Raw genomic sequence first — 24,220 nt, 5'->3', positions numbered from 1 at the left:
ATGGTGATTTCTTTACTGGCATTTTATGTTATATTTCCTTTTTCCCTAATATATTAAAAATAGATTCCAGGGGAAAAAAATAAGGTTAATTGCCCTGTATGGATGGGAAATGGATGAATACACTAATCAAGGGCATTGTAGATCACCCAAAATGTAAATACATGAAAAATTTACAGGTTAAATCTGCAAAAATAGAAAAGAAATGCAACATACTCTTAGATAAAGATTCAGACTTTATTTCATTTACAAAATCAAGTTAATGAAAAGATGTTACATATTGAATTAAAATACATATAATTTATTTTTTTGATAAAAGGTCTATTGCCAGTCCTTAGTTTGCTAATCATGGGAGAAAAACTGCACTAAAATATAGTTAAATGTATTCACAGAATTTCTGAGATTAATTCTATCTGTAGCAATGGAAACTTGCTCATGTGGAACAAAGTTAACTAAACTAAAAGGCATTCAGCAAAGATTATGGATTTGTTACTATTAACTGGAGTCTGTATAGAGCTCTAGTTTAAGATTCCAGCTTTGACATAGCTCTATGGACATCTCGTAAAAACTCACACTCTCCACCCAGTGAATTCACTTCCGCATCCACAAATTCTTTGGTTTTTTTGCACTTTTCAAATTTCAAAAAACTTTCGTGTCTACTATGTCACTTATTACTAATAGGTATCTGAAATAAGTAGAGAAGAATTTGCCTTGCCTCTTAGAAAAGGGAAAACTGAAGCTGCCTGAGCAACAGTGAGTAATCAAGAGCAAAGACTCACATTAGTTTGGGGTCTTATATTCTTTCCATTCTTCCAAATTAACTTTTATAATTGGTATGCCTTTTTCTACTTCACTGACCTGGATCACACTTGGTGACTGTTCATGAACTCTGCAAAGTAAACAGGCCCAACAGACTTAATATAAAAACAAAACAACACTCTCCACTCCTTATCAAGGGCATTCAAGACTTCAAGACTGAAGTGGATAAACCTGAATTGAAGCCTTCGGCTAGGGTTAACTTGCTTTGTAATGGGTTCCTCTGGAGTCTCAGTTGTCTCCTAAGAACCAATACTTTGCAGATCGATAAGATAGATGGAGGGGCACCTGGGTGGCTCAGTCGGTTAAGCGTCTGGCTTGGGCTCTGGTCATGATCTCCTGGGGTGGAACCTGGCATTGAGCTCGACTCAGCAAGGAGTCTGCTTATCCCTCTCCCTCTCCCTCTCCCTCTATGCTCTCTTTTTCTCTCAAATGAATAAACAAGATCTTTAACATATATATATATATATATATGTTAAATATATATAGTTATATATAAGTATATATTATATATATTTATATGTGCATGTGTGTGTATTTGGAAAGGCGCTACTGTTGATGTACTTAAAAGCTACCTCATCAAGTGTTCCCAAAATAATTTTAAGAATATAGAAATTTTCACTTTGTTAATTAGAGATCTGTGACATTTTTAAAGAGTTCTTTAAGTGCACTTTTACAGAAGCAGATGGTTTGCAAAAGTAGACAAGGATGAATAAATGAACAAGGAAAACCTATCTGTATGTAGCAAGGAGGAGGAGAGAGGGGAGTGGAAAACTGGGTTTCTCCCATTAGGAAAATCAAAGGAAGTTGCTGAGACCATGGACATGTGGTAGACTCTCACTTGGAAATTCTTCAACATTTCTCTTCAGACTACGAAGGGAAATGATAATGGGGCATAGAATGGAAAAATATATATGTTTCACTTGAAACAACTGGATAGCTGGTTGGTAAGCCTCAAAACTAATTAAGAAAGCTAAGAAAATTAACGTCTAGCAATCACAGAACTTCATAGAGCAGAACTAGAGGCCATCTAATTTATTACTCTCCTTAATCAAATTTTGACAAATTGCCATCAGCAGGTGAAGGTCATGGCTGAAAATGGTGGAAGAGCTGGAGCAGGGAAAGCAGAGAGTTCCTCCAAAACTAAGATAGTATAAGGGGTATTGTGTTTCAACACTGAACACAGCAAAAAAGTGAAGTTTTGCCTTCACTTGAGGTGCAAACCTCAAGCCTTGCACATATGTGTGTTACTTGCATGTGTATTTCATACTCACCTGGGCATCAATTCTGTGAGCAGAGATGACCTTTGTGATTCTCACAGCCTTTTCTCAATATTTACTGCACTGTGCCCCATACTTCAATGTACTTCAGAATATTGAATCTCAACTCCAGCTGTGTATACATATGCCACCTGTAGAGCTTTAAAAATAAGACTGGCTAGGTTCCAACGCCAGAGATTCTGATTTGTAGGGGTGAGAACCTGGAATTGGTGTAACAGCTCCCCAGGTGATTCCAATGTACTGCCAGGATTGAAAACGATAGTTTTAGGATTACAGTCATAAAGAATAGGGAAAGTGAAAATTTAATAGCAATAAGGAGAAAGTCATGTTAAAAACACTCAGTACCAGAATATTTGGACACATATTTATATACTTTAATTTATACACTTTAAATTTTAACCTTAATTTGGAAACTAATATTATATTTTTGTTTTCATTTTAGTAAAAAATAGTCCCTTTCCCTTTCCACCCCCCTCTACATATGCCTAAACTTTTAGCTAGCAAATCCAAAAGTGTGTTTAAGAAAATATGATCAAATATGATTGACATTATGAATGAATGTAAAGTTTAACGTCAAAAAATACATATCTCTAAAATTCTTCTTATTGATAGGTAAAAAAAAAAATCAAGATTAGGTCCCTCTACGAAGAAAAGGAATTGATAAAGTCTATTCCTATATATTGTAAAAACTATCAGCAAACTAGGAAATTTGTCAGTATCTACTAATTAAACAAATATCTATGCCATGAACCAGAAATCCTGCAATTGGCACATACCCAAGTGAAATCAGTTCATATATACTGAAAGAAAAACAGCAACAACAACAAAAACCCTTATATGAGAATATCCAGGGCAGTTTTATTCATGATAGCTCCAGATTTATGTTGTAGTCAGCTTGCAGAAGCTCATAAGGAATTTTGTGAGCTTATTGTTAAGCCATGCAACTTCAATGAGGCTATGGTGAAAACATTTACACCAGGGGAACTGGCAAGTGCTGCAAATCAGTGTGGCTCCCTATTTCTTCTCCTCCACCCCATCCAGTTTACCAGCATAACATTAAATAGTTCCAAAATGGAAGCCATCCAAGTGTCATAAAATTAGAAAAACACTAGGTAGTATATTCATAAAATGGAATAATATATGACAGCAAAAAGAATAAATTACTGATGTAATAACATGAGTAAATCTCAGGAACATAATGTTGATTGAAGGAAGTCAGACCAAAGGAATGTGGTAACCTATAATTATAGAATTCAGAATATCGGCTGCTTCTGGAGATTAAGTGATATTGAGTATAAAAGGGCATGGGAAAAAAAAAAATAAAATAAAAGGGCATGGGAACATTCTGGAGGTGATGAACATGTTCTATATTTTGTTCTAGATAGCAGTGACATGGTGATATACATATATGCATTAACTGAGCTGCATACTATATGTAAACTATACCTTAAAAATAAAGATTAAGGTTTAAAAATAAGTTTACATGAAAGATAAAGACATATATAAAGTTAAGGCAATTTTGAGAAAGTTGACCAAAAAACCAGGTACATATCCTATTGGATATTAAAACATGTCATAACAGCAGTAACAAAACCATGTGGAATAAACACAACAGAGATATAACCAATAGAAAGAACACAGAGCTCAGAAAGACATAAACATAATCTGATACATGATAAATAAGGCTCCACAAAGCAATGAGTTACAAAGAGATTATTTAATAGATTATGGAGAGAAAACTCCATATGATTACACAGAAGAAAATAAGACTGAATCATTTGACACTGTAAGTTTAAAAAAAAAAAAAAAAAAGCAAGAGAATATCTTTGTGACCTTAACATGGGAAAGTAAATATTAAAGAAAACCCTGAAACTGAAAACCATCAGTCAAAAACTGATGTGTTTTACAGATCAAAAATGAAGATTTCTATTGAATGAGAAAGACTACAAAAAAAAGATAGCTGCCAGATATCAGCCAGAAATAAGCTAACGGAAGTAGTCAACATTGCCAAGGGAGCAACGACAGGTGCTGCACTCTTTAGCACACTAGATACCAACCACAAGTGACTAATCAGTGGAAATTACATAAAATTAAATTAAATTTAAAACTAAATACTTCTTTAAAAAATTAAATTAAATTAAAAATTCACTTCCTCGGTGCCACCAGCCATATTCCAAGTGCACAACGGTCATACATCACTAGTATTATTATATCATATGGCACAGATATAAAACATTTCCATCACTGCAGAAAATTCTTCGAATAACATTAATCTACTATATGGGAGCTTCCACAAATAAACTGGAAATAAATAGCAAACTGATAGAAAAATTGACCAAAAAATTAAAAGACAAGTCATAAAAAGGGGAAACCCATGTAATTTACATGTAAATGAATTGCTCAAATTTACTAGTAATTTGAAAAATGCAAATTAAAAAAATGTATACTTTTCTACACCTATAGAACTGAAAAAAAAATAATAATAATACCAAGCATTGTCAAGAATGCAAAGAACTAGGACTGCAGTTGCACAACTGGTTGGAAAATAAATTGTTCTGGTTTTACTGGGAAATGATTGCTCAGTTTATAATGAAATTGAATATGTATATAAATTCTGGCCCAATTTTTCCACACTGAGAGAAATCCTCTCAGAGTTTCACAAAGGTATATCTACAAGGATATCCATTGTAATGTTTTATGTAGTTCCAGAAAATTGAAGACATATGCATACGAGGTATCCATTCTTCTGGGAACAGACAAGCAAAATGTAATGGATGCCCATAGTCAGATACTACGGAAAAATTAGATACAGTTCATTAGGTAAATTTACTAAGAAATACGAGACTTTAAACATTTTATTATGACTATTATAAAAAGTATAAAACAGAATAAACACTACATATAAAATATTTCTGTAAAACATGTTATACAAAATAATTATATTTTAAGATGCATGCATAATATATATTATATATGATAAATATATCACATATAGAGACATATACATAACATATATGTACATGTTATATAGACAATAAAAAGCCTATACCAGGGTCAAGAAAAATAGGAGTGGAGATAGGACAAAGGGGAAAGCAAACAAAAGAACAAGTGAAAAAAGAAACATGTAGATTAATGGAGTAGAATAGTGTCCAAGGTCAAGAAATTTACCTACCAATATATAGGTAATCGATATTCAGCAAAGATGCAAAGTCAGTCCAATGGAAAAATGTAGTCTTTCAACAAAAGGGCATCTCTATGCAAAGAAAAAAAAAAGGTAAGGAAAGAAGAGAAAAAAAATGAAAAAAGAACCTCAATCCATACCTTGTATCACATATAAAAATTAACTCAAAATAGATCTTAAACCTAAATGTAAAACCTAGAAGTTTAAAACATCTAGAATAAAACAGTAGAAAACCTTTCTGACCTGAGTTAAGCAAAGATTGTTTAAATATAACACCAAAAGCATGATCCGCAAAAGAAGGGAGAAAAAAAAAAAGAGAGAGGGAGACCGGGGTGGCTCAGTTGGTTAAGCGTCTGTCTTCAGCTCAGGTTATGATCCCAGGGCCCTCAGATTAAGATCCACATTGGGCTCTTTGCTCATCAGGAAGCCTGCTTCTCCCACTGCCTGCTGCTCCCCCGCTTGTGCTCACTCTCTCTCTCTGACAGATAAATAAAATCTTAAAAAAAAAAAAAAAAAGATAAGCTGGATTTCATTAATTTAAGAAATTTTACTTTTCTAAGCACTGTGCCATAAATGGAAAGATCCATTCCAGGGTGAGAGAAAATAGCTGCAAAACATGTCTAAAAGACATGTATCTAGAATATACAAAGAACTGCTAAAATTCAGTAATAAGAAAATCCAATAGAAAATGGGCAAATGGCTTAAACAGACACCTCACCAAAGAAGGTATTCAATAAATCTGGCAAAAACACACATGACAAGGCATTCAATATCATTAGTCCTTAGGAAATGCAAATTAAAGCAACAGTGGGATGCCACTAAACATGTATTATAGTAGTGACAACTAAAAAACGGACAGGGCCAAATATCGGTGAAAATGTGGGACTCTTGCCTAAAGATAGTGACATTGTAAAAATGCATATCCACATTGTAAAACAGTCTGACACTCTTAAAAAAGTGAACACCCATTTACCATATGACCCAGGCTTTCTACGCCTATTTATACAAGAGAAAGGAAACCGAGGTCCACACAAAAATATATGTCATTACTCATAACAACTTCATTTGTAATAGACAAAAACTGGAAACTACCCAAAGGTTAATAGATGAATTGATAAATTCTGTACCGTGGAATACTACTCGGTAATAAAAGGAAGGGACTCCTGATACACACTGCAACATGAATGGGTCTCAAAATAATCATGCTGTGTGACAAGAAGGCAAACAGAAATGAATGAATCCTGTATCGTTCCATTTATAGAACACTCTAGAAATTGCTAACCAATCTATAGCAACAGAAAACTGATCTCTGGTTGGGAGAGTGGTGAATGAGAAATCACAAAGAGGCAAAAGGAAGGTTTTGTGGCTGATGGACACGTTCATTATCTTCATTGTACTGATGGCTTCATAGGTGTATTCATATGTCATCTTAAATGAAAGGTCATCGTGGACTAAAAGATCAGTTTTATGCCTTCAATTACAGCTGCTCAGAACCAGAGATAATCTATTCCACAGTCATTCAGTGCTAGCTAACTTTGCTATGGTTATAGGAGAAGCAACCTTTGATTTATTAGCGTTAAAACTACTAAGTTAAAAAAAAATTAGAAGTCACTGGTGTCATGAAGAACTAATGTTTGGGAAAGATTTTAATAGTGTTTTAAGAACAAGATGTGGATTAGGCAAATTTGAATTTTGTTAGTTTATCTACCACGAACAAGCTGAATGGCTTTATCAAAGTTAGTCTGGGAACCAGTCCTGTCTCCTCACTCTCTACTTCAGGATTTTATTTATTTAGTGGCAGCTGGGTGGCTCAGTTGTTAAGTGTCTGCCTTCGGCTTGGGTCATAATCCCGGGGTCTTGGGATGGAGCCCTGCATCGGGCTCCTTGCTCAGTAGGAGGCCTGCTTCTCCTTCTCTCACTCCCCCTGCTTGTGTTTCCTCTCTTGCTGTGTCTTGCTGTGTCAAATAAATAAAATCTTAAAAAAAAAAAAAAGATTTTATTTATTTAGTTATTTTAGAGGGAGAGCACAATCAGAAGGAACAGAGGGAGAGAGAGAATCTCCATGCTGAGCATGGTGTCTGACTCAGTACTAGATCCCAGGACCCTGAAATCATGCCTTGAGCCAAAAGCCAAGAGTGAAATGGACTGCACCACCTAGGCACCCCTACTCATTATCTACTTCAAAGGATTTTGACATCAACAAGTTAAGATTTCAAGATAGTTTTACTCCCCTTTGGAGTTAAGGGGGGGGGGGGGAAGGGGGGGGCACGAGGCAAGTCTTGTCCAGGCTCTGTTATTTATTGAATGGTCTGTCACAATCTCATGTCTAAAGGAATCATGCTGTTTTAAGGATATTTACAAAAGAATGATATTCACACACAGACATCCTTAATGGGTGTACCATATTAGAAGATTCTCCTAACACTCTTAGGATGGGGAAGACTTTGGAAAAGAGAATATCATGAACAAAGATGAACAAATCTATTTCCACACTTTTTATCAAATTTGAAGCTAAAATATGACATGCTAAAAATAATCAAGCCTAGGAGGTAACGCTGTGAAAGAAAGTAGCAACTGAATTACCCTGCACATATCGAAGCGTGCTCAGACAATACCCCCAAAGAATGAAAGGGGAAATATAGCTCAATTTATGGCAGCACTCAAATTTACTCAGTAAAGCTCTTCAGAGACTCTTTCTTTGAAAGAGAAGGTTATTAATTTCAAGGCAACATTGAGTCTGGGTCAAACAGAAAAATGTTACTATTCCATAGCAAAACATCCTCCTAGAATGTTGTAAGTGATCATAGAATACCTAAAGTCTTTACAGAGAAGCAAAAAATACCTTGCAGACTGTGGAGCATGCACAACGGTGGTTTTCTTCCTGAAGCAAAAACAACGATCCATCACTCCTACTCTGATGCCTAAGAAATACCGGCGTTTCAAAGAGAATGACTTTTCATTTCAGCTTCGCTATGGCTTTTATAGACACCTTTGCTCCAATTTCAGGCCTACTATACTGCTTGCTTTTTATAAAACTGCTGAAGTCGTCTTTGAAGATTAATACAAACTGTAAACTATTTTCTACGAAAATATGTTTAAAAGAATTTTAAACTCATAAAAAAGCAATTATGTCAGTAGCTTTTAAACGATATAGCTAAAAAGATGTGACTCTAGATAAGAAAATTAAAATGATATATTTTTAGTATTCGTTTGATTGGGGCTGTTTGAAATTTGTAACTTGATGTAATAAAATAATCTTGAGTCACTGCAGCCTTACCCTGATTGACATGTCAAAAGCTCCATTGAGTAAAGCCTTGTACAATTGTCATCAAAAGATTGTAAAGTGACATGCTTTTCAAAGATGAGATCAAGCTGTCACACTGAATACTATACTATGTATATAAGACACTGTGTATTACATTAGGTGGCATTATGGCATCAGTTTATGAAGTGGCACGTGAAAAATATGCCTTCAGCGAAGATAGACCAAGATTTCCTACAAACTGTACTAAACCTAAGTGGATTTTACTGAACAGTAATCCTAATGATCTGTTTTTCATTCCGTAAGGAAAAAAAAAAAAATAAAGGATTGATTCTACAACAGGCCTTTTAAATTTACAGTTAGCTGCCTGAAGTGCATGCAAATGGAAATAAAACTGCAGCCCTGGGACACTCTAAAACATGACACAGAGGTTGCCAAGGTAACCCACCAGGAGGCTGTCTTGGCATCTTCTGGAATAAAATGGGAAGAAAACATTATAGTGAAAAGATGGGGGAGGGGGAATCTTCTGGGCCTGGTTATATAATAAAAGTGTTGCAAAAAACTACAGCCCCATGAAATTAGTTCCAAACAAAAAAGGAAAACCTATCTCTCACAATTCCAATGTTGAAACTGGGCAAGGCTTATGATCCACAAGAGTGTAATCTTAAAAACTATGCTAAATATTATTTAAATGGTATAGTTACTTTGAAGCCACTGTACAACATTTATCAATTTTTGTACTTACAAAAAAATTCAGCTGTGGTCTACAGCTGGGATTCAAGGTGCAAAAGTGATGTTCACTTCCTAGTATTTTATTCGGCAGGTCTTGGGGAAGCAGCAGAACTTGCCTAATATTCTCAAAATATAATATCCCAAGAGAACAATAAGAAAAAACAGATGACACTAAGAATCATTTCGCTTTAGTTCACTGTTAAATTTTACATTTATCTCCTACCTTCTACTTTTAGAATTATGGAGTATTCCTTTGATTTAGGAGTTGTTTCCTTTTATTTCACAATGCTGTTGTTTCTTTTAAACATGCACAAAAAGCTTTAGTTCCCTCTCTTTGAAAAGCTGATTCTCTCTAACAGAAGGTTATTCTATAAATAGTCAGTGAATCTCCTTGGACTGTCCTTAGGCTTTTTTCATTTCTCCTCTGTCCCTGAAGATTGAACAAGAACTCTAAGATGATGAAGGACAAACGTGGAGACAGGCCACTTTTGGGTGGGATATGAGAGTTTCAGCTGTCACAGCTGAGTTGCATTTAAGAATTCCACGTACAAACACAAAATTCAAATAGGAAAGAGGAGAATTTTAAAATAACACCACTTTATTCAGATGTTTATATACCTAATAACTGCATTTTTATTTACTTTATATAAAAACAGAATTTGTGTCATTTGGAACATTGCCAATAGCAAGATAACTGGAATCTTTATGTGTCTCAGATAGCAGTTATACAATCAATTCCATTTAAAAAATCAAAGCCGATTATTTTTTATTGTATATTCATTCATAAAGCCAATGTTGTTTTGCTATTTTGATGCAGTGGAGATATTAAGGCAGACTGCCTTTTAAGAGATTATTTTCCTTTTCATGCATAAGCAGCTATAGCTCTCCATCTAATCATATCACCACTTTTCTCAAAACCTTTCAGTACTTCTCATCACCTATAGATAGCAGAGTATCCTTAACTATAAGTCACAGAACCCTTCTCAATTAAGGCCCTGGATTTCTGCTTATGTATAGCAGGCTCCAGGAGAACTCATTCTTTCTGAGCACACAGGGATATTTATTTTTCCCTGAGACATCTGTCTGCTTCTCTGGGAAGTTGCTCCAGCCCAACTCACATGTTATATCTTCTGTGAATTAACATACCCTCCTCTTCTCTCCTAAGGCAATTGGCTATTTTTTTCCTTTGTTCCAATTGCACCTTGAATTTATCTAATGCACCATGCTTCACATTGCGATGTGCTTTAGAACTCTATCTCCCATGAATGATATACTTCTTAAAGACTGACATACGTCTTGTTCATTTTGGGCCACTGGAGGGTAACAGTCCCCAGAACACAGTAGACAATCAACAGATGTTTGCTGAATACTGAATGAATATATTTGTCTTCAAATGCCAAGCAAAGAAGTGCTGGGGTGAAGAATGGGTCCACAACTAGCTGACTCCTAAGCTTGGTATTAGAGCAGAGTCGCCTTATGAAGTAGGTTGAGGGTTAGACAAAGGCATCTTCTTTTTAAATAAGCATTGCAGGTGATTCTGACACCAAAATTTGGGAATTGAGACACAGATGCCTGAAGAATATTTCACATTCACCACAAAAGTTTTCTAACATAGAAAAGGTAGGTAAGCGGAGGGATAACCTACAACTGGAGACAATTTCCATTAAATAACTGATCTGATTCATTTTAACAAAGTGCAGTATATGGTTAACTCAGTTGGTTAAACAGAGTGCAGTATAATACAGTATAAATGTTTACCATTGATTCTAAAATGTAATCTTTCTGCAGATTTACTTCTAAAGAGTGAAGCAAAAAAAAAGTGGAAGCAAGTTACAAAGTCATAAACCTATAATCTTAATTAAATAGCTTGTTTCATCTTCTCAAGGTCAGAAGAATACCCATTATATCATCCAAATAGTCTCTAAACATTTAGACCAAGGAACCCTAGAGTTCTGCAGTGAGAATCTGAGTATTCTTTGTATTTGAAAGAAATCAAAGAGAAGAGTTTACAGAATGAGTATCAAATATAGAAAACCACTGCAGAGCTCACATCATGGACTGGACTCTGCTGCTTGAAAAACAAACTGGACACCAACAGGTTAGCATAATTATTGGCCATATTTCTAATTTGAAATAATTTGATTAATTAAATCAAGCTTATTTGAAGAACTATAAAACTGATGTTTATATATTTTGGCTATCTTTTCCTAAAATTACTCATCTTATTACTGTGTTCCATGGGTTCCTAAGAATCCCATGGAAGCATAGAAATGAGTGCTATGAAGGAGATGGTGGGTGGGCTTGTCTCCAATCTCCTTGGCTTACCGTTCTACAAGAATTATAACTGATTTCTCAGTGTAAATACATTATATGGTGTCCAGGCCAGCACAGCCACAGAATGCATCAACTTCTCAGCAAGAATGAGCTAGTAATATATGCAAACCTGTAATTCTAATTCCAATGCTGATCTGAATTCCAGCTCTCAAATAGGGAAGGAACATTTGCCTGAATCATAACTTCTTTGCTTGGTATTGATGTCCTATCTTCCTTAATTCTTGCTGTTGCCTTAAGATGCTGAACAGAACCACTACATACCCCCACCTCAATTCCAATGGTCAGAATTCTTCTACAGTAGACAGATCATCAGGACCAGGAAGACACCGAATCTCACATTGTGCTAGCTAGACTTTCCATATTGCTGAGCCTGAGAAAAGCATATGGCTCTATCGTTTGGACACAGTTTCTATATCCATATATATTCTGAGCCATTCAGATAATATGCAGAAGATTATTCGCTGCAAGATTTAGCTCTATAACTGTATTCATATTCTGGCCCCCATCAAGCTACATCTAAATTTCCTCCTTGTTTCATCAGCCTGAGATGTTCAGGCCTCAGTGTGTGTTACTATTAAACCTCTATGTGCTAGGACATGATTAAGTTCTGATTAAGTCATGAACTCACTGGGAAACTAATGCCATTATCTGTTACTAAGAGTCTAAAATCTCTAACTCTTGCTGGGAAATAAACAGGCATATTATGTAAGCACAGAATCACTGAAGACAAAAGCATTGCCCCTGTTGATCCCCTGACACAAATCCTTTTAAAGGCAATCGTTAAAAACATTCATTCCCTCCTTTAGAAATTCATAGATTATTTACCAAAAAGAGTATCATAGAGAAGTTTCTCCTCCTAGGGGAAGAAGCATCCTTCTAAGAGAAAATATATATAGGAATTGTTAGATAAGAGGGAATTTGTCCCAGTTTGGGTTGATTTGGGTTGATGATTGTTATCTTATACTTTTCTAAGACTTTGTTTATGCCGTCCCCTTAAGATTTTCTAAACTGAACTGGTTGGTTGAAGTAAGTTGTAATACTATCAGACTGAATTAGAAACAAGATGAATACAGGGGCAAAGAGAAATGGCAGAAACAGAAGAGAGACAAGAAACAATGTCATAACTAAAACTAAAATTCTTCTAACAACTTTCTCCAAAAGCTTTTAAAATGTGAAAAATAAGATTGCCCAGGGTCAGAGGACCCCCAGATACTTGAGAGTGTGATATTTCTTTGTTTTATGGATTCAGGAAATCATGGGAGAAAAGTAGCCCTGGAAACAACACAGTAGCTTTATTTGCTTCCCTTCCTTGTTCTGTTTCTATAGTCCTCTGAAGACTAATAATGCAAAATGCTATCACCTCCCCGTCTGCTTAGCTTCTAGAGCAATGATGCTAAAGGGTAAGCATGCATATAAATTAACTGTATAGAACATAAATTTCTATTTGTAAATTTCACTAGAATTTGACAATTATTCCGGTAATTTGCTGAGGTCAGAAAAAAGATCTTGAATGACTTTGCCTACCAGAATTAAGTCCAATGTTATAAAATATACATAGTTTTAGATATTTTAACCAAATTCCTTCTCCATAATAGCTATTTACATATATATCTAAATGTTTGTTTAGTAATAAAAATGGAAACAAAGGATAATCAGGTATCTTCAGTTCTTAACTAAAAGCAATGTAAAAGTTGCTTCCAAATACAATTACTAAGGAAAAATAAAAAGATGTTTGTGTTCAGTAGCAGTAATAGTAGCAGCAGCAGCAACAACAGCAGAATGAATAAGCCATTGACCACAGTTACAGATTTCACATCCTAAATGAAATCTGTTCAGATAAAACCTCAAAACCAAGTCATTAATCTTATATGTCAAACCTTGCAAATAAGAAGTGTTAACAAGTATGTATTAAACAATCTCTGCCATTCACTGTGCTAAACATTATAATTATAAAATTTACTCAACTCTCATAAAATCCATATGGTGACACTGGAAGGGAAAAGTTAACAGCTGTATCTGTGGCTTTTTCTTTATCTTTAGGGATTCCTGAGGATTTGACCCTTTGCCTGAGTAGGTGAAGTCTCCTACTCATATGGTTCACAAAACTTGTAGAAAAATAGGATACCAGATAGAAGATAAGTGAGAACCCAGCCAAGAACTACATGCTAAAGCAAGCACTTGCTTTATGTCCAGAGAAAATAATGAATAATCTATATTGATAAAAAAGGAACTTTTTTGTACATTGGGTTTAATTTTGAGCACCTGTGTGCCTAATTAAGATAAAAGTGAAAGGGACTGCTGTGCTGACCACTCCCCTAAGTCCAGGTTGTCTAGCATCTTACTTCATGATTACATTGTCCTGAGTATGGAATGACTGGCAATCAAAAGCAATGTATGTTAGTCATGCAGAAGAATAGCCTTTGCCATGGTGTTGCTTTGTGTGCTGTGTTACTCCCCTCCTCTCCTTCCTGAAAGCTAAAACATTTGGTGCTGGTCAAAAAATACTATGTGTCATGAACATGATGGCAGAAGACCTATCCTCAGAGACCTGGCAGGCCAGAAAAAACTAGCATGATATATTCAGGGTGCTAAATAAGAAAAAATACGCAGCCAAGAATATTTTACCAGCAAGAAGTTCATTCCAAACAGAAGGAGAGATAAGAAGTTTCCGGGACAAAGAGAAGAAACTAAAAAAATTTGTGATCGCTAAAGCAGCCCTGCAAGAAATATTAAAGGGGATCCTTTATGTGAAGACAGAGCCCAGAAGTAACATAGATCTGAAAGGAATAGAGGCAATACACAGAAACAGTGACTCCACAGATAATGCAATGGCACTAAAATCATATCTTTCAATATGAATTTTCAACAGTTATTCTGAATGTAAATAAGCTAAATGCCCCAATTAAAAGACACTCATACAGGAATGCAGCAGAGTGGCAGGCTATAAAATCAATGCACAGAAATCAGTTGCATTCTTATATGGAAGAAAGAGAAATTAAGGAATTGATTCCATTTACAATTGCTCCCAAAACCTAAGATACCTAGGAATAAATCTAACCAAAGCGGCAAAGGATTTGTACTCAGAAAACTACAGAACACTCATGAAAGAAATTGAGGAAGACACAAAGAAACAGGAAAACATTCCATGCTCACGGATTAGAAGAACAAATATTGTGAAAATGTCTATGCTACCTATAGCAATCTATACATTAATGCAAACCCTATCAAAAAACCATCAACTTTTTTCACAGAGCAAGAACAAATAATCCTAAAATTTGTATGGGACCAGAAAAGACCCCAAATAGCCATAGGAATATTGAAAAAGAAAACCAAAACTGGAGGCATCACAATTCTGGACTTCAAGCTCGATTACAAAGCTGTAATCATCAAGACAGTATGGTACTGGGGCGCCTGGGTGGCTCAGTGGTTAAAGCCTCTGCCTTCAGCTCAGGTCATGATCTCAGGGTTCTGGGATCAAGTCCCGCATCAGGCTCTCTGCTCAGCTGGGAGCCTGCCTCCTCCTCCTGTCTCTCTCTGCCTGCCTCTCTGCCTACTCGTGATCTGTCTGTCAAATAAAAAAAATTTAAAAAAGAAAAAAGACAGTATGGTACTGGCACAAAAACAGACATATACATCAATGGACTTCTCTTTCTCAGAATAGAGAACCCAGGATTGGACCCTCAACTCTATGGTCAACTAATCTTTGACAATGAAGAAAAGAATAACCAATGGAAAAAAGACAGTCTCTTCAACAAATGGTGCTGGGAAAATGGACAACCACATGTAGAAGAATGAAACTTGACCACATCCTTACAACATACACAAAAATAAATTCAAAATGGATGAAAGACCTAAATGTGAGACAGGAATCCATCAAAATCCTAGAGGAGAACACTGGCAGTGACCTCTGTGACCTCAGCCATAGCACAAGGAAAACAGGGGTAAAAATGAACTACTGGGACTTCATCAAGATTTAAAGCTTTTGCATAGCAAAGGAAACAGTAGACAAAACCAAAAGACAACAGACAGAATGGGAGAAGATGTTTGCAAATGCCTTTTTTAAAAAAGATTTTATTTATTTATTTGACATGCAGAGATCACAAGTAGACAGAGAGGCAGGTGGGGGGGGGGGAGGATCAGGCTCCCCACTGAGCAGACAGCCCACCCAATATGGGGCTCTATCCTGGGACCCTGAGATCATGACCCAAGCCGAAGGCAGAGGCTTTAACCCACCTGAGCCACCCAGGCGTCCCAATATTTGCCAATGTCTTATCAAGTAAAGGGCTAGTATCCAAAATCTATTAAGAACTTATAAAACTCAACACCCAAAAAACAATCCAATCAAGAAATGGGCAGAAGACATGAACAGACATTTCTCCATACAAATGGCCAACAGACACTGGGAAAAGTGCTCCACATCACTCAGCAACAGGGAAACACAAATCAAAACCACAATAAGGTATCACCTCACACCAGTCAGAATGGCTAAAATTAGCCACTCAGGAAACAACAGATGTTGACAAGGTTGCAGAGAAAGAGGAACCTCTTCTTACATTGTTGGTGGGAATGCAAACTGGTTCAGCCACTCTGCAAAACAGTTTGGAGATTTCTCAGAAAGTTGAAAATAGAGCTACTCTATGACCCAGCAATTGCACTAGAAGGGAATATCACTCAGCCATCAAAAAAAAAAAAAAGAAATCTTGCCATTTGCAATGACTGAATAGAACTAGAGGGTATTATGTTAAGCAAAATAAGTCAATCAGAGAAAAACAATTACTATATGCTCTCACTCATGTGTGGAATTTAGGAAACAAAAGAGGGGATCAAAAGAGAGGAAAAAATGAAACAAGATGAAACCAGATAGGGAGATTAAACCATTAGAGATTCTTAATCATAGGAAACTGAGGGTTCCTGGAGGGGAGGGGGGTTGAGGGATGGGGTAACTGGGTAATGGACATTAAAGAGGGCATGTAATGTAATGACCACTGGGTATTATATAAGACTGATGAATCACTGACCTCTACCTTTGAAACTAATACTATATTATATGTTAATTAACTGAAGTTAAATTAAAAATACACTTAAAAATAAAAAATAAATAAGATAATGAAAATAAAACTCTTAATATAAAGAAAAAGAATGATATTTTAAAAAATATCAGATGTTGGGGCAGCTGGGTGGCTCCGTTGTTAAGTGTCTGCCTTCTGCTCAGATCAGGATCCCAGGGTCCTGGGATGAAGCCCTGCATCGGGATCCCTGCTCAGCAGGAAGCCTGCTTCTCCCTCTCCTACTCTTCCTGCTTGGATTCCCTCTCCCTCTCTTGCTGCCTCTGTCTCTGTCAAATAAATAAATAAATAAAATATTTTTTAAAAAATAAGATGTTTTATCAGTAATGCTTCCTGCCATCTTAACAAGTCGAGTTATGGGACTCTCAATTTTTGGTTACTAATGACTTCATCATATTACTGCATTTTTAGGTGATATAATCTAATTATATTCTCAATGGACAAAATTCATCACTGTACTGCAAGAAATCTCTCTAATATCAAGTGTATCTATCTCCTGGCTTTCTCTGACCTATTTCCTTTTACTATTTATCACTAAAGTCATATTTTCCTTGAATTTCTACCTAGGACCATAGAAGAAGTAACAATTTTTAAATTTATTTAAATATGAATAACTATTTTGCTTCTTTCTTCCAAAATGCACCAAAACTTCAGTTTATTATTCTTAAGTTTCTTATTTGATACTAGTATTATTTGCCCAAATACACTTTATGTGACTGTTCTTATCCATGTTATCATAAACTACAACTACCTTAAGGGGAGGAACTATGTCTGCCAATATCTTCCTCCATGACCTAGATATCATAGTTGTTGAACAGTAATAAATATTATAATAAAAGATCATTAATGTACATGTGTGGTATGTAAGATTTTTTTATATAACTAGACATTTACTAAACTCAACTTAGATTATCTTTTTATAGAATGTCCAAACAGAAAGCTGAAATTTATGAATCTGGATTTATATTAGAGGGTACTTGAAAGAGAAATTTCATCTGAGTTGCAATTTTATATTAGCCCTAGGTATAGAAAACTTTATTCCCTTTTGCTATTACTTTTAAGGAAGGGATAAATTTTACTACAACACCTACACAAACTTAATTGTGAGAAAAAAAGGAGTTAGTTTATCTTCTAACCCAACCTTAAACTAAAAACAAAAAGACCTGGATCTGCGTTTCATAAAGTCTTATAGGAAAATCCCCACTTTTCATTTTTGTGGGCCCAATTTATAACTGCTCTTTGCATTTCACTGTGTTAACCTTTTAAAGTTCTTCTATTCTCCAAATTCCAGAAGCACAATTATCTCTTGAACATCTCAATGTATTGCATCTGGTTTCTATAGGATACATAAGCATATTGTCAATGATGGAAATACTTACAAATGCAGAAAATTTTCAAAGGATATATATTATGGATGATAAATATTTTCTCCTGGGGCACCTGGGTGGCTCAGTGGGTTAAAGCCTCTGCCTTCAGCTCGGGTCATGATCCCAGGGTCTTGGGATCTGGCCCTACATCGGGCTTTCTGCACAGCAGGGAGCCTGCTCCCCCACCCCCCTGCCCCGCGCTCTCTCTCTCTCTCTGCCTGCTTCTCTGCATACTTGTGATCTCTGCCTGTCAAATAAACAAATAAACTCTTCTAAAAAAATGGATTTTCTCCTAACAAAAATTACTATTTATATTCCAAAAATATGAGGCCATCAGACTCACTAATGTTATATATTATACTCATTAACTTATCTAATAAAAATATTCACTAACAATGCTATGAACTGTCGCTAGTTTATCCCACCATTGTTCTTTTTACATATCTAATTTAATGTATAAGTTATAAATATAACTTAAAACATACATAGTGTGTTTATAATATAAATATATTACATATACATATAATTTTATTTTTTGGTAAACTATGGAAAGTTGTGTCCTAGTCCATTTGGGCTACTAGCCTAAAAAGAGCATGGTCCAAGTGACTTAAACAAAAAACATTTATTTCTCACCATTCTGGAGGCTGGGAAGTCCAAGATCAAGATGCGAAAACATTTGGTGCCTAGTGAGAGCATGTTTCCTAGTCCATAGAAACCCATCTTTTTGCTGGGTCCTCATAGAGTGGAACGGGCCAGGAACTCTCTGAAAGCACTAATCCAGTTCATGAGGGCTCTTCCCTCATAACTTAATCACCTTCCAAATACTCCCACATCCAAATACCATCACACTGGGGATTCAGTTTCAGCATATGAATTTGACAGGGCCACAAACATTCACTCTGTAGCAGTAAGTTATAAGAGTATAGTTATTCTTTTTAAAGATTTTATTTATTTATTTGAGAAAGAGCGCGCGCGAGAGAGAGCAAGCATGGTGGGGGGAGGGTCAGAGAGAGAAGCAGACTCCTTGTTGAGTGGGGAGCCTGATGCAGGACTTGATCCTGGGACTCAGATCACGACCTGAGCTGAAGGCTGACTCTTTACAGACTGAGCCACCCATAAGCTCCAGAAGTCCAATTATTTATTAAAGTGTTAAAGCTAGGCTCCTGGGTGGCTCAGTTGGTAGTCTACCTGCCTTCGGCTCAGGACCTTTGGCTCAGTCCTGCATCGGGCCCCCTGCTCAGTGGGAGACCTGCTTCTCCCTCTCCCACTCCCTCTGTTTGTGTTCTCTCTCTCTCTCGCTGTCTCTTTCTCTCTGTGTCAAGTAAATAAATAAAATCTTTTAAAAAGATTAAAAAATAAAGTGTTAAAGTTTCATATATTGTCAATATGATCTTCTTATAAACCTTGCAAGGAATCTATTATAATTCCACTTTAATAGAAGATAAAAGTGTGACTCAGAGAAATTAATAAATACCACAGCATAAATGTGACCCAAGTCCATGTAATTTTAGAGCTTATTATACTTTACTTACAATACATAATTTTTAAATTGTTATTATAGGGGCACCTAGGCAGCTCAGTCAGTTGTGCATCCAACTCTTGGTTTCAGCTCAGGTCATGATCTCAATTTCATGAGATCTAGACCTGCTTCCAGGTCCAAGCTCAGTGTGGAATCTGCTTGAGATTTTCTCTCTCTCCCTCTCCTTCTGTCCCTTTCCCCACATGTGCACGTGCTCTCTCTCTCCAAAATAATAAAATCTTTAAAAATAAATAGTTATTATAAAAGTAATTTATTGTAAGGTATTCACATCAAAACTATCACACAGATAACACCTGTTTATATTTATATAACACCTATTTATACTCAATGACTCTAAACTTTTGCAGTTATATCTATACATATACATATATTGACACACTATATGATACCTAATATTGACATTATCTATTTATACATATTCATAGGCAAATGTGTTATAGTCACATATATTTTTACACATTTTTGTATATCCAATATTATATTCTACTTTTAAATTTACAAGTTAGTGAGCTTTGTCTTTTCCTTTTTTTTTTTTTAATTTAAATTCCACTTAGTTAACATATAGCGTTGCATTGGCTTCAGTAGTAGAATTTAGTAAGGGTGTCTGGATAGCTCAGTCGGCTAAGCTTCTGCCTTCAACTCAGGTCATGATCCGAGGGTCCTGGGATCGAGCCCCAAGATAGGTTCCCTGCTCAGCGGGGAATCTCCATCTCCTTCTCCCACTGCCTGTTGCTCCCCCCTACTTGTGTTCCCCCTCTCAAATAAATAAATAAAATATTTCTTTAAAAAAAAAAAACAAAGGAGGGCGCCTGGGTGGCTCGGTGGGTTAAGCTGCTGCCTTCCGCTCAGGTCGTGATCTTGGGGTCCTGGGATCCAGTCCCACTCAGACTGTCTGATCAGTAGGGAGCCTGCTTCCCCCTCTCTCCCTGCCTGCCTCTCTGTCTACTTGTGATCTCTCTCTGTCCAATAAATAAATAAAAATATTTCTTAAAAAAGGAGTAGAATTTCATGTTTCATCACTTACATATAATTCCTAGTCATCATAAATGCCTTCCTTAATAGCCATCACCCAGTTATCCCATCCCCACACGCACCTCCCCTCCAGCAACCCTCAGTCTGTTCTTACAGTTAACAATCTCTTATGGTTTGCCTTCCTCTCTATTTTAATTTAATTTATCTGTTTAATTTCCCCTCCCTTCCCTTATGTTCATCTGTTTTGTTTCTTAAATTCCACGTATTAGTGAAATCATAAGATATTTATCTTTCTCTGACCAACTTACTCTGCTTAACATAATACTCTCTAGTTCTACCCATGTCATTGCAAAGGGCAAGATTTCATTATTTTTGATGGCTGAGTAATATTCTAATATATATATTATATATACATATATTATATATATGTATACATATATACATATACATTCACATTGCACACATTCCATTTCTTTATCCATTCATTGGCATTTGGGCTTTTTCCATAAGTTGGGTATTGCAGAGAGTGCTATTATAAACATAGCGGTGCATGTGCCCTTTTGAATCAACATTTTTGTATCCTTTAGATAAATCCCTCATAGTACAATTTTTAACTTTTTGAGGAACCTCTGTACTTTCCCAGAGTGGCTGCATCAGTTTGCATTCCCATCAACAGTGCAAAAGGGTTCACATCCTTGCCAACATCTGTTGTTTTCTGAGTTGTTGATTTTAGCCATTCTGACAGGTGTGAGGTGATATCTCATTGTAGTTTTGATTTGTATTTCCATGATGATGAGTGATGAGCATCTTTTCATGTGTCTGTTAGCATCTGGGTGTCTTTGGAAAATGTCTATTCCTGTCTTCTGTCCCCGCCCCTTTTTTAAAGATTTTATTTATTTGTGTGAGAGACAGAGAGAGCATGAGTTGGGGACAGATGGGGGTGGTGAGAGAGAGAGAGAAAGAGAGAGAGAGAGACACAGAATCCTCAAGCAAACTCCCCAATTAGTATGGAGCCTGACACAGGGCTCCACCCCCGGATCCTGAGATTATGACCTGAGCTGAAGGCAAACGCTTAAACAACTGAGCCACCCAGGTGCCACATCTTCTGCCCCTTCTTAACTGGATTATTTGTTTTCTGGGTGTTAAGATTGATAAGTTCTTAATAGATTTTGGATAACAACCCTTTATTCTGTATGTCATTTGAAAAATCTCTCTCCCAGGGGCACCTGGGTGGCTGAGTGGACTAAGCCTCTGCCTTCAGCTCAGGTCATAATCTCTGGGTCCTGGGATTGAGCCCCACATCAGGCTCTCTGCTCAGCAGGGAGCCTGCTTCCCCCTCTCTGCCTACTTGTGATCTCTCTCTCTCTCTCTGTCAAAAAATAAAAATCTAAAAAAAAAAAAAAAGAGAGAGAGAGAAGAAGAAGAAAGAAAATATCTCTCCCATTCTTTCACTCGCCTTTCAGTTTTCTTGATTGTTTCCTTTGCTATGCAGGAGCTCTTATCTTCATGAGGTGCCAACAGTTCGTTTTTGCTTTTGTTTCCCTTGCCTCCAGAGACATATCTAGTAAGAAGTTACTGCAGCTGAGGTCAAAGAGGCTACTGCCTGGGTTCTCCTCTAGGATTTTGATGGATTCCTGTCTCACATTTAGGTATTTCATACATTTTGAATTTATTTTTGTATATGTTGTAAGTCAGTGGTCCAGTTTCATTCTCTTACATTGTTGCCCAGTTTTCCCAGCACCATTTGTTGAAGAGACTGTCTTTTTTTCATTGGCTATTCTTTTCTGCTTTGTTAATGATTAGTTGACCATAGAGTTGAGGGTCCATTCCTGTGTTCTCTATTCCATTCACATATGTGTCTGTTTTTGTGCCAGTACCATACTGTCTTGATGATTACAGTTTTGTAATAGAGCTTAAAGTCTGAAATTATGATGGCTCCCGCTTTGGTTTTCTTTTTCAACATTACTTTGGCTATACAGGGTCTTTCCTGATTCCATACAAATTTTAGAAAAGTTTGTTCTAGCTCTGTGAAAAATGCTGATGTTACTTTGATTGGGATTACATTGAATGTGTAGATTGCTTTGGGTAGTATAGACATTTTTTTTTTAAGATTTATTTATTTCACAGACAGAGATAGGCAGAGAGGCAGGCAGAGAGAGAGGGAAGCAGGCTCCCTGCTGAGTAGAGAGCCTGATACGGGGCTCGATCCCAGGATGCTGGGATCATGACCTGAGCCGAAGGCAGAGGCTTTAACCCACGGAGCCACCCAGGCGCCCCTAGTATAGACATTTTAACAATATTTGTTCTTGCAATCCATGAGCAAGAAATATTTTTCAACTTTTTTTGTATCTTGTTCACTTTCTTTCATAAGTGTTCTATACTTCTCAGAGTATAGATCTTTTACCTCTTTGGTTAGGTTTATGCTGAGGTATCTTAGGATTTTGGGGGCAATTGTAAATGGGATCGATTCCATAATATACCTGATTTCTCTTTCTGGTCCTTCATTTTTGGTGCATAGAAAGGCAACAGATTTGTATATATTAATTTTATATTTTATGACTGCTAAATTCATGTATCAGTTCTAGGAATTTTTTGGTGGAGTCTTTCGGGTTTTCTACATAGAGTATCACATTATTTGCAAAGAGTGAATGTTTGACTTCTCTCCTGCTGATTTGAAAGCCTTTTATTTGTTCTTGTTGTCTGACAGCTAGGGCTAGGACTTCGAGTACTGTCTTGAACAACAGTGGTGAGAGTGGATATCCCTGGTGTGTTCTGACCTTAGGGGAAAACCTCTCAGTTCGTCTCCATTGAACATGACATTAGCCGTATCTCATATATGGACTTTATTATGCTGAGCCATCCCTACCTTCTTCAGGGTTTTTATAAAGGATGCTGTGTTTTGTCAAGTGCTTTTTCTGCATATATAGAGAGGATCACATAGTTCTTATCTTTTCTTTTATTAATATAATATATCAAGTTGATTGATTTGTGGTTATTGAACCACCCTGCAGCCCAGAAATAAATCACACTTGATCATTGTGAATAATCCTTTTAATGTGCTGTGGGATTCTATTAGTATCTTATTGAGATTTTTTGTATCCATATTCATTGGGGATATTGGTCTGTATTTCTTTTTAGTGGGGTCTTGGTTTTAGGATCATGGTAATGCTGGCCTTGTAGAATGAGTATGGAAGTTTTCCTTCCTTTTCTGTTTTTTGTTTTGTTTTTTGTTTTTTGTTTTTTGGGTTTTTTTGAACAGCTTCAGAAGAATAGGTATTCATTCTTTAAATGTTTGGTAGAATTCTCTGGGAAGCCATCCAGCCCTGGACTCTTGTCTGTTGGGAGACTTTTTTTTTTTTTTTTTTTTAAGATTTTATTTATGTATTTGACAGACAGAGGTCACAAGTGGGCACAGAAACAGGCAGAGAGAGAAGGGGAAGCAGGATCCCTGCCGAGCAGAGAGCCCGATTCTGGGCTCGATTCCAGGACCCCGGGATCACGACCTAAGACGAAGGCAAAGGCCCAACCCACTGAGCCACCCAGGCGCCCCTGTTGGGAGACTTTTGATTGCTACTTTAACTTCTTTGCTGATTATGGTTCTGTTCAGGTTTTCTATTTCTTCCTGTTTCAGATTTAGAAGTTTATGTATTTCTAGGAATTTATCCATTCCCAA

The 24,220-nt window shown here is 36.4% G+C and overlaps 1 long non-coding RNA gene across 3 annotated transcripts in view; it reads right to left on the bottom strand.

Annotated features, from left to right (window-relative positions):
• Window positions 1-4,382: 4,382 nt before the first annotated feature.
• LOC309845424 overlaps window positions 4,383-24,220 on the bottom strand; it is a 102,556-nt gene continuing 82,718 nt past the window's right edge. For 2 of the 3 annotated variants that reach the window (XR_014301286.1, XR_014301287.1), the window contains exon 7: window positions 5,534-5,770. This is a non-coding gene — a long non-coding RNA (uncharacterized lncRNA). Of the gene's footprint in view, window positions 4,885-5,533; window positions 5,771-24,220 lie in introns of those variants that run through there. The other variant, XR_014301285.1, reaches the window with a different exon arrangement.

Source organism: Mustela nivalis, assembly GCF_964662115.1.
Source record: "Mustela nivalis genome assembly, chromosome: 12".
Taxonomy (NCBI): domain Eukaryota; kingdom Metazoa; phylum Chordata; class Mammalia; order Carnivora; family Mustelidae; genus Mustela; species Mustela nivalis.
The sequence above is the reverse complement of the archived record's forward strand: the minus strand, read 5'-3'. Positions and strand labels throughout refer to the sequence as shown.